Source organism: Canis lupus, chromosome 16 (genome assembly GCF_003254725.2).
Source record: "Canis lupus dingo isolate Sandy chromosome 16, ASM325472v2, whole genome shotgun sequence".
In the NCBI taxonomy this organism is placed as follows: Eukaryota; Metazoa; Chordata; class Mammalia; order Carnivora; family Canidae; genus Canis; species Canis lupus.
The window spans coordinates 17,414,832-17,434,242 of record NC_064258.1 but is presented as its reverse complement, the minus strand read 5'-3'; the positions used below and the strand labels follow the sequence as shown (position 1 = coordinate 17,434,242).

General features: G+C 40.5%; 1 long non-coding RNA gene across 2 annotated transcripts; it reads right to left on the bottom strand.

The window, feature by feature from the left end:
- Positions 1 to 6,498: 6,498 nt before the first annotated feature.
- Positions 6,499 to 19,394, bottom strand: LOC125752623 (uncharacterized). 2 transcript variants are annotated; one of them, XR_007402585.1, is made up of 4 exons: positions 19,142 to 19,394; positions 14,956 to 15,056; positions 12,939 to 13,050; positions 6,499 to 6,725 (listed from the first exon to the last, which is right to left on the bottom strand). It is a non-coding gene; the product is annotated as an uncharacterized LOC125752623 (long non-coding RNA). The 2 variants fall into 2 exon arrangements; XR_007402586.1 differs by lacking the exon at positions 6,499 to 6,725 and adding an exon at positions 7,482 to 7,648.
- Positions 19,395 to 19,411: the final 17 nt, after the last annotated feature.

Sequence of the window (19,411 nt, the reverse complement as noted above, 5' to 3'; positions counted from 1 at the left end):
AATTATACAAGTCTCAAAAAAAAAATAAAGTTAAAAAAATCTAGAACTTTACTGTAACAAGAGGAGGTTGTGAATTTGAAACCACTGATGCTCATTAATTTTGTAAAGCTAATATATTTCTCCACAGGTTTGCACAGTTAAGATTTGATGTCCGTTGACATTCTCCCACGTTACTCTCTCTCCTTCCCTCATCTGTCCTCCTCTTATCTCTTCTAATTTCTGAGGTCACCAGTCCACTGAAAAAAGTTTTAAGGTGTTACTTTATTAATAATTAGAAAAACTTAGTATCCATTTCTTTCTTACATGGACCATAAGACTGAAATTTCTGCCATTACTAGCTAATTGACCCTGGTCAACTCACTCATCCTTGCTGTCAACAAGGGTAGCTAATGATGCCTTCCCCATATACCAGAAAGGACTATGGGAAGGTCAGGTGAGATAATAAATGTGAAAGTGCTCTGATGAATCGAGAAGAGTGATACAAATGTCAGGTGTTATTATTAATAATTCATAAACTGAAATGCTGACTTACACTCCCTAACCAGAGGAAATTGGTTCTTGGAGTTTTTTTTATTCCATTTACTCTTATGGGACCATAGTTTTTACTAAAACTGGATGAGTAAGGGTGGCTCATTCTCAACAAGTTGTTTGTACGTAAGACACCATAAATTAAAGACTTGATATGTCAACAGAGACAATTAACTCAATGCTAAAGCCTATTATACAACATCCAAAAAAAAAAGAGTTGGAGAAGCAGGCTTTTAAGAATCTTCTCCAATAAAGCTTTTGGGAAGGTGCTGATTGCCGTGGGGAAGCAGTAACAGTCATTTAGCGGGATTATATGACATCAGGCTGAGTCATGCTAGTATGTAAAACTAGTATGAGGTCATTTTAAGCTAATCAAATGGGTGGCTGGAGAAAGGTGCCATTCACTCTTTATTACCTCAACCAGAAACAAAAGGACTGGATTCAGTTAATGGAAACCAAGGGCTTAATGAATCAGAGGAAACAAGGAGGGTGGTGGTAATTGTGTCATTAAGGCCTTAATACTGAGAATCTGTCTACTTCTTATATTGGCCCTAGGGCAACTTTTCCAAAGGTGGTTCTTTGGTCATTAAAAAAGCTTTCTGCTTTCAACGAGTAGAGCTTTTCTTTTTGAAAGTCACTGAAAAGTGGTTTCTGGGTTACTGAGAGTTTGTTCTGGGTCATTGGGAATGTTCGTTATTGGTCTGCAAAAATGTTGGTAATGCCCATCAAGTTCTCTTCCAATAGCAGATGTCTAATCAGTCAGTTGATGTGACTAAAAGAAAAAAAAAAAAGCACTAAAGCTGATTATATTGAATGGCTTCTGGAAACCAGTCTCATTTTCTTACTGTGCCATCACATCAGACAGGGACACAAATTATTACGATTCAAAGAAGAGGCCATAAAAGGAGCATAAAGAGCCGGGGGTGGGGGGAGGGGAAGACCAAAGGTCTGACATTTTTTATATCTAATTGGTGGGCTCAGCTCTTTAGAAAGATGACTCTTACAGCCATTCACAGAACAGAGGGGCAGAGGTAGAGGCCTGGAAGTGGTGAGAATCTGCGAGAACTGGGTTAGAGCCAGAAGAGCAGGAGTGGATGAAAGAGAGCTTCTGCACAGCAAAGGGTCTCAGACAACTTTGGCTTCCAGTCTGAGTACACAGGAAAGACTGGAAACAATTCACCCAAACGAAGAAGGGGAACGGCATGGTTGAGGTAGGAAAGGATGATTTGGGTTTGGGATGTGCCAACCTGGAGCAGCACAGATTCTTAGGTAGAGAGAAGACCAGAAGGCAGGGACCTGGAGCCAGGTCAATCCTCCCTCTGTGTGGACACCTGCTGATGGAGCAGGAGGAAAGAGGCCATGATTCAAGGAGGGACCACAAGATGGCCCAAAATCTGGATCACCAGCTCGAGGATGGAGAGAGAGGGGAAGGCAGACTGAGAGGGGGTGCATTGTGGTGTAGGACAGCAGGTCCCACCGGCCTGCGTGAGCACGTCCCCTAAGGACTCTGCCTCAGAGTCCCTGATTCAGCAGGTTTGGACAGGGAGCCTAGAATTCGCATTTCTAATCAGTTCTGACGTGCTGGCCTGCGTCCCATCCTTTGTAAACTGCTGGTGTACAGAAAGCAGTACAGATGGGCTTTGGATTCAGAAAAACATGATGTCAGGTTCCAGCTCGGTTGCCTCACCTAGCTTCTCTGGAAGCTTCCATTTTCTCAGGTGGAAAATGAAGAAATAACCTATTTACCTCAAAGAGTAAAGGGTATGAGTATATAGAGCCTCCTAGGAGAGCCTGGCATATAGTTGGAGCTCCGAGTGTGATCCTCAAGTTGGGTAGGCAGGAAGAGGACAGGATGGCGGGTAGGTAAGATGACAGGTGGCTGGATAGACAGTCACAGAGGCAGACACAAACCCACTAGTCGTGGGCAGGGAGACAAGAGATGACAAGAAGCACAAGGAAATCTGTGATGTAAAGAAGATGGAGCATAATAGCTCCCTGGTCCAAAGAGCAATCAGCCTAAGGTGCTTTTGTACCTGGCAACTGGCTTTGCCAGCAGAGTAACTGTTTAAAGACGTAGCTGGGGAGGGGCACCTGGGTGGCTAAGTGGGTTAAGGGTCTGACTCTTGATTTCAGCTCAGGTCATGGTCTCAGGGCCCTGGGATCAATCCCTGCATCTGGCTCTGTGCTCCGCGCGGAGTGTGCTTGAGATTGTCTCTCTCTCTCCTTCTCCTTCTGCCCGTCCTCCTGCTCATACATGGGCTCTCTCTGTCTCTCAAATAAAATATTTAAAAAAAAAAATACAGCTGGGGAGCAAGAATAAACCTGGTTACTACACAGGATACAGTAAGTGGTGATAAATAAGACAAAGCACGATAATGCTTGAGCCTTGCCACCCAGGTTGTGGGTTGGTGCAATGATGACCACTGGAGACTCTTCTCAAGAGAAGACCCACACTCTTAGTCTCGATGCTGGGGCCTCACATGGCTCCAAGAATACAGAATTGGCCAGGAAATGGGGGGAAGAGGAAAGGCAGGACCAGCTACATAGTTTTCAGATCTCAGTGCAAAATGAAAACATGGGGCCCTGGTTCAAAAAGTATTAGGAATGTCAAGCACATGTCAGTAGTGTCTTACCAAGGCCAGGCCCGTCCTCAGAGTGGAGCCCCGTGTGCACAGGTCATGCGCCAGTGAGACCCACCCAGGTATCACCCATCGTGCCCTGGTACACACACACTGGCCTATATTTGCAAACTCTGTAGCTCAGTTCACAGCTCTGGCAAATCTCTTAGAATAAAAAGGAAAAAATATTCTCTTCTCTCCCATTTAGAATCCTTTCAATGCAAACTGATGCAGCCCTTGGAGGTGTTTTGGGGGCTCCTACAACATTCTAAAACTCAAGGAAAGAGGATGCCTTTATAAGGGATATGCCTTTGCTCCTGTGATCCAACAACAACCTGCCAGGGTCATGGAGGCATATGAGTTTGTGGACCTGGTTTTAATCCTGATCATGAAAAGTCAAAAGTCCCTTGTTTTGGGATCCATTTTTGATGAAGCACTTACCTCCATAGTGTTTATGTTGGCCGGTAAATCCACACTCAGTCCTGCTGGGAAACCTTCCTCTCCAAACTGACCGAGGCCGCCTGTCCACACATCCAGCAGTGCCTGTATTCGACACTAGGAGGCAGTGTTGTCTAGTTGTCTGTAGGCTGCACTATGAGGATTTTTTTTCCCCTTAGTTCCATTTGCTAAAGGACTTTGAATCTTTATCTTAAAGAAGTGAGGGGACTGTCTTAATTGTCTACCTCACAGCAGTGGAAATGTATGAGCTTTATGCAGGAACCCGCAAAAGAAAAATGTAAAGGTAATTTTGGCTGCAGGGTGCCCGGGTTAACTGGAACATAAATCATTCAACCTAACACTACAGGGTCAAATTCTAGTTTCAAGGATTTGAAAGAGATTCTCCTGTGAATAACTGTCCTGGAACTGAAGGAGAGCTTAGATTTTTTTTTTTTTTCTAAACTAAATTTGCTTTGCAATGATGCTCACGACACTGGCTTTGACCAGAGGAATTTCCTGTTTGATTCCTATGCCCCGAGGCTTACCAGCTTTCCTTTGTTGGCAAGACAAAATAGAATTGATACCGACAGAAGATAGCAATACTCACCAGAGCTCCCAGCAGGCCTCCTGGGCCATCCCACCCTCTCCAGGGCCACAGATCCCTCCAATCCTCCTTCCAGAAAAAGCCCACAATCCAAGTCCTCTGGAAATAGTCATTGAGTTCCCAGAATGGGCTTAGAAAGAGCTATATGTTAGCTTCTATCTTCTTACAGGATCTTAAAGAAGGTAGTTCATATGCACAAGTAATTATAGGTGATAGTGTGTTTAAAGAGATGATATGAACAGTACCACCCACAACCAAGGGTTTCCAGGTAGAGTAGGGAGAGATCCCTTCACACAGGAATAATCCAACTTCACGAAAGGATGGCACTTCACAGAGGCCTTTCTCAGAGGAAACAGAACAAAAGTAGGAAAGCACAAGTCGGGTTCAGGTCCAGCGGGTAGTTAAGCTCTGCAGGATAAGTGATGAGTCATTGGTAAGCAAATACGGAGTTTAACAGGTGCCTGTTAAAGAGCCAGTCCAGATTTTTAGAAAAGAGCTTTAAAATGTCTTATGGGAAGATCTATAGAAGAGAATGAATGAAATATGAGCAAAGAAGCACTTAAAAAAAAGTCACCCCAGGGATCCCTGGGTGGCGCAGTGGTTTGGCGCCTGCCTTTGGCCCAGGGCACGATCCTGAAGACCTGGGATCGAATCCCACATCGGGCTCCTGGTGCATGGAGCCTGCTTCTCCCTCTGCCTGTGTCTCTGCCTCTCTCTCTTTCTCTGTGTGTGACTATCATAAATAAATAAAAATTAAAAAAAAAAAAGATTTAAAAAAAGTCACCCCAAAATACAGCTGAGTCAGGTGAGAAGGCCTCAGGCTGTTTGCCCGTGAATTCTCACTCCCTGGCATTGAGCTGTGTGACCTTGGGCAAGCTAGTCAACCCTTCTGAGCCTGTGTCTCATCTGTAACACGGGGTTAATGAGAGCATGAGCCTCATAGGGTTAATATACATATCACATAAATCAGCTACAGAAGGCACCTGTACAGTGGCAGCACTGTGTACTCGTCACTCATGAAGATGATGGCACTCTGAGGAAATTGTGGCTCAACTAGATCAACAACTACCCAGAGGTAAATCTGAACAAACTGTAGTCTTACGACTCTGATCCAGGGTCCTTCTTCCTTACACGTACAAAAAAAATCCAAAGTCCTTCCGTCCTTCCCCCAAATATCTCCTGCAATCTTGTATTTTCACCTTTATGTTAAAGCACCAATAGTTTCAGATATATAGTAGTCTCAGTAGTAGCTCCATTTTCATGACTCTGAGGAAGAAAGCCTAATTTGTGACTACAGTTAATTGATTTCCAATTAATAAAGATTTTATTTAGCTGGGGATTTCAATGCCTTTCCGTCGAATCCATTGTTTTCATTTCAATAAGTAAATTTGATAGTATCTATAAACATGCTATACAATAAAATGTATTTAAACTTTTTTCTGGGCAGCCCGGGTGGCTCAGCGGTTTAGTGCTGCCATCAGGCCAGGGCGTGATCCTGGAGTCCCGGGATTGAGTCCCACGTCAGGCTCCCTGCATGGAGCCTGCTTCTCCCTCTGCCTGTGTCTCTGCCTCTCTCTCTGTGTGTCTCTCATAAATAAATAAAATCTTTAAAAAATAAATATAAATAAATAAATTTTTTTCTACTTTAGGAGACATAGTGTATACATTTTTATTTGTATTATTTTCTTTAAAGATTTATTCATTTATTTTAGGGTAAAACAGAGAGAGAATGAGGACAAGCCAGGGAGGGGCAAAGGGAGAGGGAGAGAAAGAATCTTAAGCAGACTCCCTGCTGAGTGTGGCACCCAACAGGGCGCTAGATCCCAGACCCTGAGATTATGACCTGAGCCAAAATCAAGAGTCAGCTGCTTCATCGACTAAGCCACCCAGCCACCCCGTCTATACATTTTTTTTTTTTTTTAATTATCTTGGGGATGCCTGAGTGGCTCAGCGGTTGAGCAGCTGCCTTTAGCTCAAGGCATGATCCCAGATCTTGGGATTGAGTCCTGCATCGGACCCCCACAGGGAGTCTGCTTCTCCCTCTGCCTAGGTCTCTGCCTCTCTCTCTGTGTCTCTCATGAATAAATAGAATCTTTAAAAAAAAAGTTATCCTGATTTTTAAAGTCTACTTTTGTAGGTGCAAAAAAAACCCAAGTCATAAAATGTCTTATTTAGGCAAGTAAAATTAAGATAATTGAGATGCATAAAGTCTTCGGGACATAACCACATATAACCAAATGCTATAACAGCAATAATGATGCCATATAATGGCATAATAATGCTATAAGAACAGGAACAAACCAATCATCCTTTCACCAGAAGTGATTAACTGGTTTTATTTAACCCAAAGCAAGCTTACTATTCTGGATGTTTTTACTGGCAAGGAATAAGTAAAATTATTTTTAATTCTACGATGCCATAGGAGAAATAAAGATACTCAAAATACTTTGGCGGGTGCTGGGAGAGAGAAGAGCACTGTCTTGAAGCCCTTGCAGAACCATCACTGCATCGAAGAGTTCCACTCATTCCGTGAAGTTCTAGAAACCAAGACAAGGACTAAACAATTTGAAATGATATAAGTTCCAGTTCAATTTAGGCACAACTTTCTGTCCATTAGAGTGCTCAAAATGGAACTTAACATGAAATTATGTTCTTATTCAGATTACATAAAAAGTATATGTGTGGTGCTGTCTGAAGGAAGGGTACAACAATCATATAAATATGTGTACAAAACCCTCCAGGTACAATGGTTGCCACAGTGAGGGGCACTGAACAGACGGAGAATTATCCTCTCAGCATACTCTTTTGTTCTGCATGTGTTTTCATGTGTAATAAAATGAGAATAAAAGGAATGCCTCAGTAATTTTTCTAATTCTGATGGTGGTTGGGCACAATCTTGTCGACCAGTTGATAGGATTGCTTTGAAAAGAATTCTTGCTTTGGGTGAGGACCTGTTCATGACAAAATTCCAAGTTCCATTCCAATTTAGAGATCTATGAACAGGTTAGAGTGGTGGAGGTAGATGAGGCAGGTGAGCCAGAGACAGTGGGGAGGACTTCATGCACTACATTTCTTTCCAGTTTCCATGAAAGAAGGGGTGTTAGCTTTCCAGGTGTGCACCAATGCAGAATCAGTGATGGTTACCAGAAGCAGAGGGATGCTTGCAACATAGTCTTGATTTTTCTCCTTATACTTTTCTGCTTGTATATTTAATCTCTTAGCTTCACATCAGCACAGTGGCAGATAGTATCAACAACTATTATCTCTGCCCTGAGGTAGTTATCAACCTGGGAGAGAAACAGGATCAACTCTGGGGAAATACCACCTGGGCTTTGCTCCTAGAGGCTGTAATTGCCTCTGTCAGGAGAGGTATAAAATTCCACTTCCCTCTGCCACAGAAACCAGAGTGAAATTCTCTTCCCTTGCATTCCTCTGGGCTCCATTGAGAATAAGGCTGGCTCTGGACAAGAAGGAAATGAAAGCAGATTGTCCCAGTTACAATGTCTCACTGGATCCTTCCAGCTGCCACTGCCCTAGCCAGTTCTGCTGACCTCCCTCGGGCACTGTGGCCGGTTGACTGCCAACACCATCTTGCTTCCTCTGCTCGTGTTCACTCTGGCCCAACCTGGCCCAGGCTTTGACATATTTAGTATTGATCACTGACTTAGCTATAACCTTTCTTAAGAGGTCACCTCCTCGCTTGCACCTTTAACCCAGTGTCCCCTACACCCCTGGTATGACATATGGTGTGCACAACCCCAGGTCATTGAGGAAGGAAAAATAAGTTCGGTCCTCTTTGATGAAATACCTGATTGCTTTATGCTTTGCATAAAGAGAAGTTTGCTTCAGGTAACACATAACACATGAAAGCTGAGAATGGGATTGCCTTTTTAAAGGGAGAATGTCTGCTCAACCTAATTTGGGGAATGTTTCTCTTATCTCCATTGTTCAGGCTAACTATACAATTTGGGAACCAACCAGATCTTTTCCTTTTTTTTTTTTTTTTTTTTTAGATCTTTTCCTTTATCTTGTTTAGTCACCTGTCTTGCCTCTCAGTTATTTAGAAAGTGCTTAATAGCATCTTCACTAATGAGTAAAGAAACAGTAAATGACATTTTAAAAAAAATAAAAGCTTTTGTTTTGTTTTTACTATTAACTTATCTGGTAAGGATAAAATTTTAATAAGGATTGAATTCGATACCTTCTGCAAATGGTAGACTGGATAATGAGGAATAACTCCTCCACTGAGAACAATTAGAAAAGCTGCTCAAAATATAGAAATAATTTGTTTGAAGGCATTAGGGGAATTAACAACACAGTAAAAAAATTACAGGGTTGGCATCTAGAGAAGAATTAAACCCAAGGAGTGACATCCAGCATTAGGTCTACTATTCCCCCAAGGCACCTGCCTTACTAAAAAAAGTAACTGAAAGATTGAAAAGCTCAGCAGATATTTTAATAGCTTTGTGAGGGAGATCTCTGAGGGGGAGTGCTAGAGAAACACACACACACACACACACACACACACACACACCACTGTGGGTTGGGAAATTCAAGGAGCAGATCCCAGAAATCAGGATGAACTGAAGCTCAGCTTCCAATTATCTTAAGGCCTCTATTGAATTAATCTGATCTGGAATTCCTGGTATCCCTAGCCACCTGCCAAAAGCAAATACAAATCTTCTCTAGCAAAAGATAACATTATATCAGATTTAAATTATTTCTGTAATAATTGATATACAATGTTCTTGTACACAACAAAAAAGAAATAGGTTTATGAGGAGTCAAGTCAGCTGAAACCTAGAGAAACAAAAAACAATAGAATATACCCATAAGGATCAAAATAGTGGAGTTCTTCTTACTCAGAGGTGTTAAAATAACTATGCTGATTATGTTCCAAGAGACGAAAAACAACTCAAAAGAGCATTGGAAACTATAAGGCAGAACTAAATGAAAGTTATAGAATTAAAAAAGTAATAACTTTGGTTATTATTATAAGAATTCAGTATATGCATTTAACCTCATATTAGACACAGCTAACAAGGGAATAAATTAGGAAGAGGTCAGGAAAAAAAATATCTAGCATGAGCCTTGAGAGACAAAAGGTAAGAAACCATAGAAGAGGAAGTAAGAGGGATCCCTGGGTGGCGCAGCGGTTTAGCGCCTGCCTTTGGCCCAGGGCGTGATCCTGGAGACCCGGGATCGAATCCCACGTTGGGCTCCGGGTGCATGGAGCCTGCTTCTCCCTCTGCCTATGTCTCTGCCTCTCTCTCTCTCTCTCTCTCTCTCTCTCTCTGTGACTATCATAAATAAATAAAAATTAAAAAAAAAAGAAGAGGAAGTAAGAGGAAGAGGCAGAAGGGATTAAAATATGTCTAAATAGAGTACCAAGAGAGAAAAGAGAATGGGGATGAAGCAATATTTGAAGAGATAATGGTAAAGAATGTTCCAAAATTGATGAAAGATATGAAGCTACAGATACCATCATCCCAATGAGCCGCAAGCAAGATAAATACAAAGAAAAATTTCCATGTAGATATATCACAGTAGAACTTCTTGGAAACCAAAAACAAAGAGGAAAATACACAAGTGCAGCCAGAGGAAAAGAAGCTTTCAAAAGAATAACACTAAGACTGGTGGCAGAATTCTCAATAGAAACAACAGAATCCAGAAGATAAGAAATATCTTTGAAGTGGTTAAAAAAAAAAAAAAAAGATTTAGAAACTACTTGATAAAAAGCAACCTTACTAATTCATTCAATCAGTACATATCGTGCATCCATTGTGTGCCAGGGACTCTGTTAGACAATGGGCGTATAGCAATTAAAAGGCACATTGCTTAATTCAAGAAGCTCAATAATGGTACTCAACCCTTTGCTCAACAGCTTTCCACACTTGAGCTACATAACATATTTCCAGCATTAATGGGGGGGGGGGGGTCCTCACAGAGCAACTTGAAGAAGGTGGGGATTCAAGGGTACACATCAGAACTTGAAGGTGTGTGTCATTTTAAAAGCATCTCCCAAATGATATAATACTCTCCCTTACTCCCCTGCAGGACGTTAGATGTATTGAGAGAGAAGGTGTAAATATTTGCACTGTAATAAAGTAAAGCCATGATCAGTTACCTAACCCAATCATTTAACATTGTGCTATGAGTACAATGATAAATAAATCCTATTTCCTGACTTCAAGATGCTTACAGGTCAATGGGAGAGACAGCCAAGAGAAATCACTAATTACAACACAGGGTTTATTATTCAATATTCATTGTGAAACAGAATGGTACGAGCATGATCTCTCTCCGTTTCGCTATGTTCTTATAAAGATTAAGTGAGCATATGCAAAACATTTAGTACCATACAGCCCTTGGAATTTTAAGTAACTGTTAGTAAATATTGGCTATTTGATTAAAAGTGCCAGAATTCAACTTTATGTCGAATAAGCAAAAAAGGTGGGATTTTTCTAAAGACACAGGCATATACCAAGAAACTTAAGGACAACAGGGCCACAGGAAAGGATCCAAATGAAATGAAGAAAATTAGTAGAAATGGGCAAAGTACCATCTCTCCTCTTTCTTCTCTACTTTCTGCATTCATTTGGCTACCCTTCTGAAGCCTGGACTTCTCTTTTCCAGTAAAAAGGCCAACTGTGGCCACTCCCTAACTCCTGAATTTATGGTCTGTGGTCCAGCCGTATACAGGGACTGCTGACAGTTTTACAGATGCCAATTCTAAAACTCCCGATTATGACAGACACTCACTTATGATACAATTAGTTTGGGGGGAGAGGTGAGGCCAGTGATACAAACATGATTGGAGGGACGCTCGGGTGGCTCAGCGATTGAGCATCTGCCTTCAGCCCAGGGTGTGATCCTGGAGTCCCCGGATCGAGTCCCACATCGGGCTGCTTCTCCCTCTGCCTGTGCCTCTGCCTTTCTCTATGTCTCTCATGAATAAATAAATTAAATATTTTTAAAAAGAAACATAATTGGATAAAAAATAAATAATATAGCCCTTTTCATATTCTTTTCTATGCCTTCAATTAAATACTACATATGGTAAGCTAAGTATATTCTTAATAATTGATGAATGCAGCTCAGTGATGTGAGCTAGTCAAGCTTCCCTTCTTCCAGCATATCTAGAAAGTAAGACTTTGCTTTAGAAGTATGTAACAGATCCTTGGTAACTAGAATTTATAATGGATGGTCATGTGCAAGATTCTTCCAGACGCCCTATAGGCATGAGATGATATGAACAGCGGTCTTGGTCTGTGAAGCTAGGAGGGGGATATGGTATGGCGTGCATGGATGCCTGGACAGAATGGGTGAAATGAGATAAAGAGAGAAGATGGCTAGGCCTATGTTCCCAGTTGCTATTGACTGAGGGGTAAGGTCTCAACGTGGAAGAAACATATTTCCAAAAGGCTCTGGCTGGTAGAAGTCTGGATGACAGCTGCATGGCTCTGAGTTCCAGCTGAGAGACTACAACACAAGACTGGTGGGAAGTCTATCCACCATAGTCTGTACATTTGCCCTCTGAGGGTTCAGTGTAAACACCTGCAGAGGACAGCTGGGTCCAGTCAAATCATTGTTCAACCAGGGCACCAGTAGCAAGCCAGGATAAGATCCTCAACAAGAAAACTGCACAGAAGAACCTAACTGGGACCCATTTCTTTTTTTTTAAGACTTTATTTATTTATTCATAGACACACACACAGAGAGAGAGAGAGAGAGAGAGAGAGGCAGAGACACAGGCAGAGGGAGAAGCGGGCTCCATGCAGGGAGCCCAACATAGGACTCGATCCCGGGTCTCCAGGATCATGCCTTGGGCCACAGGCAGTGCTAAACCGCTGCGCCACTGGGGCTGCCCCTGGGACCCATTTCTCAGGATATGACACAAATCGAATGGATCCCAGAAATGCCTTGGGGTGTAGAAGGAAGGGATAAAAGAGGTTAAGCTATTTTCTGAGCATGTGAAAACTGAGGCTCATCCTGGGTTTATGGTATTCACGGTGTTCCTCAGTTACACCCTGAGCTGGGCCTGAGATCTTTGACACTAAATAAAAAGAAACAATTTTATGTATGAAACATTTGCAGACAGAGGTTACCCTTTTATATATGTAAAGTAAATCAAGTTTTAAAAAATCATCCTTTTTAAATTGGGTTATTAACTTTTTTGCTCTTGAGTTTTATGAGTTTTATTTTATTTATTTATTTTTTTTAAGGATTTTTAATTTATTTTTTCATAGAGAGAGGCAGAGACACAGGCAGAGAGAGAGAGAAGCAGGCTCCATGCAGGGAGCCTGACGTGGGCCTTGATCCTGGGTCTCCAGGATTACACCTCGGGCTGCAGGCAGCACTAAACCGCTATGCCACCGGGGCTGCCCAAGTTTTATGAATTTTTTGGAAATTTACCAATTTACCTACTACTTGATGGTATAGATATTTTCTTCCATCTTTAGGTTAACCTTCCATTTCATTGCTTGTTTTCTTTGTGGGGTGGAAAATTTTTAGTTTAATATAATCCTACTTGTCTATTTTTGTTTTTGTTGCCTGTGTTTTTGGTGTCATATCCAAAAATCACTGCCAAGACCAATGTCATGAAGCTTTTAAAAAATGGGCTAAATACTTGAATAGACATTTCTTCAAAGAAGATATACAAAAGGCCAATAGATTCATGAAAAGATGTTCAACATCATTCATCATCAGGGAAATGCATATCAACATCACAATGAGATACCACCTCATACCTGTCAGAATGGCTGTTATCAAAAACTCCAAAGGATGATAAATGTTGGCAGGGATGTGGAGAAAGGGAACTCTTCTACTCTGCTGGTGGGAATGCAAAATAGTGCTGCCACCCTGGAAAACAATATGGAGAGTCCTCAAAAAATGAAAAATGGAACTACCATCTAATCTAGCAATCCCACTCCCAGGTATTTATACAAAGAATTTAAATCAGGATTTCAAAGAGTTATTAGCCCTCCAATGCTCACAGTAGTATTATTCACAGTAGTCAAGATGTAGAAATAATCTCAATGCCTGTTGGTAGATGAGTAAAGAAAACATGGCATGTACATACAATGGAATTTTTTAAAGATTTTATTTAAGAAAAAAAAAGATTTTATTTTTAGGGGCACCTGGGTGGCTCAGTTAAGCATCTGACTCTTGGTTTCAGCTCAGGTCATGATTTCAGAGTCAAGAAATCAAGCTCTACTTCAGTTTAGCACTCAGTGGGGAGTCTGCTTGAGATTCTCTTTCCCTCTTCCTCTGTGCCTCCCCTTACTCCTTCTATAAAATAAGATAAATTAAATTAAATTAAATTAAATTAAATAAATAAAATAAAATAAAATAAAATAAAATAAAATAAAAAACTCAGAGTCAGAGAGTAGAACATTGGTTTCTAGCGGCTACAGGGATTGGGAAATGGGCAGCTTTTAATCAAGGGCCTAAAGTGTCAGTTATGCAAGATGGATAGATTCCTGAGCTCTGCTGTACAACATCATACACGTAAACATTTGTCGAGAGTAGATCTCATGTTGTGTTATAATAAATTTAAAAATGTATATATGATACTTTTTCTTCAATGCATTTTGAAGTTTCTGTTTTCAACAGATTTTGTTAAAATTGGAAGGGAAGATTCTACCCTCAAAGAGGTTATAGTTTTACTGGAGAGACACCGAGGGGAATTTTTTTATGTAGCCAAGTACACTGTTTAAGGAGCAGTGAAACTGACGTCAACTATTCCTCTGGTTGCACTTCACATTTCATGACTCTAATCCATACTGTCACTGAACTTCCCAGTTTCAACTGACATCTTTGTGATGCACATTTTGGGTGAGGCCTAAGGACATTTAGAAATAGCTTAGTGCTGAGCATAAGCTGAATATAGTCCCAGAATTCCTGTGCTAATCAATTATTTATCCCTTACAAATGCTGAGATCAAAAATGAAGAAAAGTTATATATTCGAGCTTGACAGGAGGCTTTGGGAGAGCAGCAGGAACAAAATAGTTTTGAGTCTACAGTGGGTAAAAATGAGCTTCTCAGTTTAGCTTTACTTTATCTAAAACAAGGCAAAGAATTCTCCTTTGCTACCAGGAGTTAAAAATCAATTTATAAATTATAAGCAATATGTAATTTATATGAAACGTTGCAGTCTTTTACCATGACTTACCGGGATTTTCTAATGTAACTATAAATATATTGTGTTATTTCTCACACTTTACCCCTCATTTTTGTTAGTATGGAGGTGATAAGATATACTAAATTGCTACTTCAAAAAGCATCTTTTCATCTATAAAATTCTCATCCTTGTACACATACATTTTTAACTAGGCTTTAGTTTTACTGTTACATTTATAGGAAAATTGATAAGATAGAACAAAATGTACCTGGACCCATGTACCCAGGTACCTGACACCCTGTTTCAGCAATGATTACCATCTGTGGTATATTTGTTACACGTGATAAGCCAATATTAACACTTGTCTCCTGTTTCTTTTGTCTTTGGTTTTCTTCCAGCCTCTCTGTCTTCAGTGGTGCTGGGCTCTCCCCTTGTGCTCACAGCCTCTGACCACACCCAGCTCTGCCTCTTGCTTTTCACCCCAACAGTATTATGCTCCCAATCTTTTCTGTTTCCATATATACAGCTCCCTTCTTCTCTGAGTGCTATGAAATAATCCCTGATGTGAAATACCATAATTATTAAATCAATCACCTATTTATAGACATTGGTATGACTTTACAAGCAAAGCTTCAGCACTTACCTGGCACATATTTCTTTATGTACTTGGGCTCATATTTCCAAGGGATGGCTTCTTGGAGGGGAATTGATAGGTAAGAGGGTATCGGCTGTACTCTTCTAAACCTTTTAGAAATAGAGGTTTCACAGTAGTGAACATTCTATCTGTCCGCTTTTACTTTTCTATGTTATTAATAAACTATTAAATGCTTGATTTAATCAAAATATATCAGGGGTGCCTGGGTGGCTCAGTCAATTAAGCATCTGTCTTTGGCTTAGGTCATGATCCCAGGGTCCTGGGATCAAGCTCCACATCAGGCTACCTGCTGGGGGGAGGGCTACCTGCTGCTTCTCACTCTGCCCCTCCCCCTACTCATGCTACCTCACTTGTGTGCTCTCTTTTAAATAAATAAAAAAAAATAAAAATAAATAAATAAATAAATAAATAAATATATATATATATATTAATGATAATTCCACTCTATAAGAGACTGACTCATTTTTAGAGCCATCTTCCTTTGGCCCTATTCACTTTTCCATTGTCTACCCACAGGTTATAGCTTTTTTTCCCCCCCCTCCACTGGAATTCTACTATTCTTAAGTCTGGGACCTATCTGACTAGACCCATGTTTCCTCTAAAATACAGTCACTTTCCATTGCTGCCTTTCCATGTGGTCAGAGTTAAGTTCTATATAGAGGTTCCTGTCATCTAACATTTAAATCTGAACACTTTAATCTCCAACAAAGGAGGGAAAGGATGTATCTGAGGCTCTGCTTTCAACAGAATGAGGCTTCTATCAGTGAGCAGACGGTTCAATCCTCTTTCTTTTTCTTGTGCTGGTTTTGCATTTCATTTTAGGAAAACATGACTCATTTTTTCTGTGTGGTCTGGTGGTTTGTGGTCTCCTTGCCCTCCGACCAACCTCCAGCACCCTTCCTCCGTCCCTACTTTCCCGAATGCTTCCCGCCATCTTCCCCACTGGTGCGTGTGTCTCCACAGTAGAGGGACATGTTCTGAAGACAGCGCCAGTTCACCTCTGTGTTTTAATATATGTGGTTCTTTAATATATGTGAAAACAGAGTGTAGCCTCTTATTTCCTGGCTCATACCCTAAGTTTTATTTCCCTGATTTTCAGTGGTGTTTATAAGATCATTTTCCAGATCCATCTATTCAAAGTTCATTTTGTTTGGTACCCAGGCTCTGTACGTGGCCATACCAACTGTTGCAGCAATATGGGTTTGTTTAGACCTGTTGTATCATCACCCCCAGAATTACTGAGACCAGTACTACCTCAGTTCTTGCTCCTGTATTACTGACTCTGGCCTGGACTTAAACCTGTTCCCCTCCTGCCTTCTCTCACTTCCTCACACAAAGCTTCACAACCATTAGTGACACATTCTAGCTTCCTTCTGGGCTTTTCAGCAATCGTGATTACCGAAAAATATACCTAAAGTTGAGTAGAAGGGCAATGGGCTCTGCATTTAAAGTCATCAACTGTAAGACTATCATGTCATTGTGAGGGATTTCCTTTTTCTGTTAGCCACTCCTCTTCTGTAATTAAAATGGCTTTTTTTAAAAAAAGATTTTATTTATTTATTTTAGAGGCATGGGGAGAGAGAGAGAGAGAGCAGAAGGAGGAGCAGAGGGAAAGGGACAAGCTCAGAGCCTGACATGGAGCTCAAGCCCACAGCCCTGAGATCATGACCAGAGCTGAAGTCAAGAGTTGGATGCTTTACCAACTGAACCATCCAGGTGACCCTGGTTTCTATATTTTCATAGAACAAAAGTAAATGTTTAGTTGTGAGGCACGTGCTTTGTTACATAATTTTTGTACATATTCCTAGGCATCTGTGCACATATTTTGAAATGTAATTATTAAATAATGATTCTGTTAAAATGAAATGGGAAACCTAGTCAAAGCAACCATTATAAGGAATTTTAGCCCTAAACCAGTGGTCAGTGTGCTATGATCTGAGGCTCCTGCAATCGCCGGACATTTCAGGGGTTCATGAGATCAACACTGTGTTCATAAAAATACTAAGATGTTATCTTCCTTTCTCTTTGTGTTGGCATTTGCACTGTGCCGACATCACAACAGACTGAATTCAGAAGCAGATAGGAGATTCTAGCTGTCATCTGATTAACCATTAAAGAGATTTGCAAAAAATGCAAAATGATGCTATTCTTTTCTCCAATTTTTTATTTAATTTAATTTTTAAAGATTTTATTTTTGTTAAATAATCTCAACACCCAGCATGGGGCTCAAACTCACAACCAGTCCCAGGACCTGGGTTGCATGCTCTACCAACTGAGCTAGCTGGGTGCCTCTCACTAATTTTTGATTTAACAAAATACTTTTTTAAATAAAATGTGTTGGGGACACCTGGGTGGCTCAATGGTTGAGCATTTGCCTTCGGCTGAGGGCATGATCCCAGGTCCTGGGACTGAGTCCCACATTGGGCTTCCTGCATGGAGCCTGCTTCTCCCTCTGCCTGTGACTCTGCCTCTCTCTGTGTTTCTCATGAATAAATAAATAAAATCTTAAAAATGTATATATTACATAAAATATATTGACATGTAACAGGTTAAATAAATAAATATATATATTTAATTTTCTCAACTTATAGTACAGCAATTACCATTAGATATATCCCATATAAATAGAAGTTTTTTTGGGATCCTTAATAATTTTTAAGAGTACAAAGTGTTCCTGAGCCCCAAAATTCTGAGAGCTGCGGCCCAAAAATGATTATTCTAATTCAGTCTGGATAGTTTTCTTGAATTTCCTTTGACTTTTTTTTTTTACCTAAAAAGATGAGAGAATTCTATCTACTATTTCCATCTTCACCTACATAACAGATTTTTATTATAACAACTCTTTTAATATATATCTATATAAATATAGATTCTATAATTTCTATATAATATTTCATTCTATAAATGAAAAGGAAAATAAGAGAGGGCATTGGAAATCCTATTCTCTAAGACCCAAAAGAGATATACAGATGGGTAAAAAAGCAGTCTCTGAGAAATAAAAATTTCTTCTGGAATGAACTGAGGTCTGTGTAATTAATTGTCTGTAAAAATAATAAAACATTGGGGGACCTGGGTGGCTCAGTGGTTGAGTTGGCTTGGGTCCTGATCCCAGGGTCTTGAGATCAAGTCCCATATCAGGCTCACTGTTGGGAGCCTGCTTCTCCCTCTGCCTATGTCTCTGCCTCTCTGTGTGTCTCTCATAAATAAATAAATAAAATCTTTAAAATAGTAAGTTTGTAAATAAAGAAGATAATGTTGTCCTAGTCCATTCCCAACATCCACTTCTCTAAAAGTCTTATCTCATAGTCTTTTTCAACAGCTTTCCTGAAAAACTCACATGCATACAGTTTACCTATTAAAGTGTATAGTTGAGTGGCTCTTAGCTTATTCAATAGTTGTGCCTTCATTATACCATCAATTTTAGAACATTTTCATTATTTCAAAAAGAAACCCAGTACTCATTAGCCATTATTCACCAACACTCCCCCACACCCTCCAACACTAGGCAACCAATAACCTGATTTTTTTATTTTATTTTATTTATTCATGAGAGACACACGGAGAGAGAGGCAGAGACACGGGCAGAGGGAGAAGCAGGCTCCATGCAGGGAGCCCGATGCGGGACTCGATCCAGGGACTCCAGGATCACACCCTGGGCCGAAGGCAGGCGCTCAACCACTGAGCCACCCAGGTGCTCCATCTAAAGCTAATTTTTACACCTACACCCTCCATCTTCTCTAGGGCCTGACTCCATCAAGTAGTCTTCCTCTTTCTTTAACCAGTAGGTTTCCTAGTTCTTTCCTGCCAGCATTTAAAATGCCCCAGGCTTTGCCTTCTTAAAAGACTCTTCCTTGATTTTTCTTGTTACTAAGTTATCTCCTTCCCTCACAACCATGTTTCTTTGAAGAACTGTTTGTATTCATGCTCTTTCCTATTTCTCATTAATGCGCTGATTCACTACACTATGGTCATCAGAGTAACGTGCACCACGGTTGTGCCTCGGTTTCCTCATCTGTAAAATGGGGATAATAGTATCTACTTCATAGGACTGTGGGATTAAGTTAATTATTATATGCAAAGCACTAAGGACACATACTAACCACTCTTAGTGTTAACTGTAATTACTATTATTATAATACTTATTTCTTAATTACATAGATTCTTGCAAACTTACTGTGATTCCTGGTTTTCAGAATTAACCATGAATCCCATGTACAGCCAGCCACAGACTTTTAACCCACAACTGGACAAAAAACCCTACGTGCTCAGTAACTGCTTTGTTTATAATTAAAAAAAAAAAAAGGTACATAATGCTAGTCTTGCCTAATAAAAACGAATTGTAGTTTATGAGAGAAGACAAAAAAAATCACCAGCGGTCTCCGGGTCTCCTAGGAGACGGGGTCTGACGTCACCTGAGCGAGGGACGCCCGTCAGCCCTGCTGCG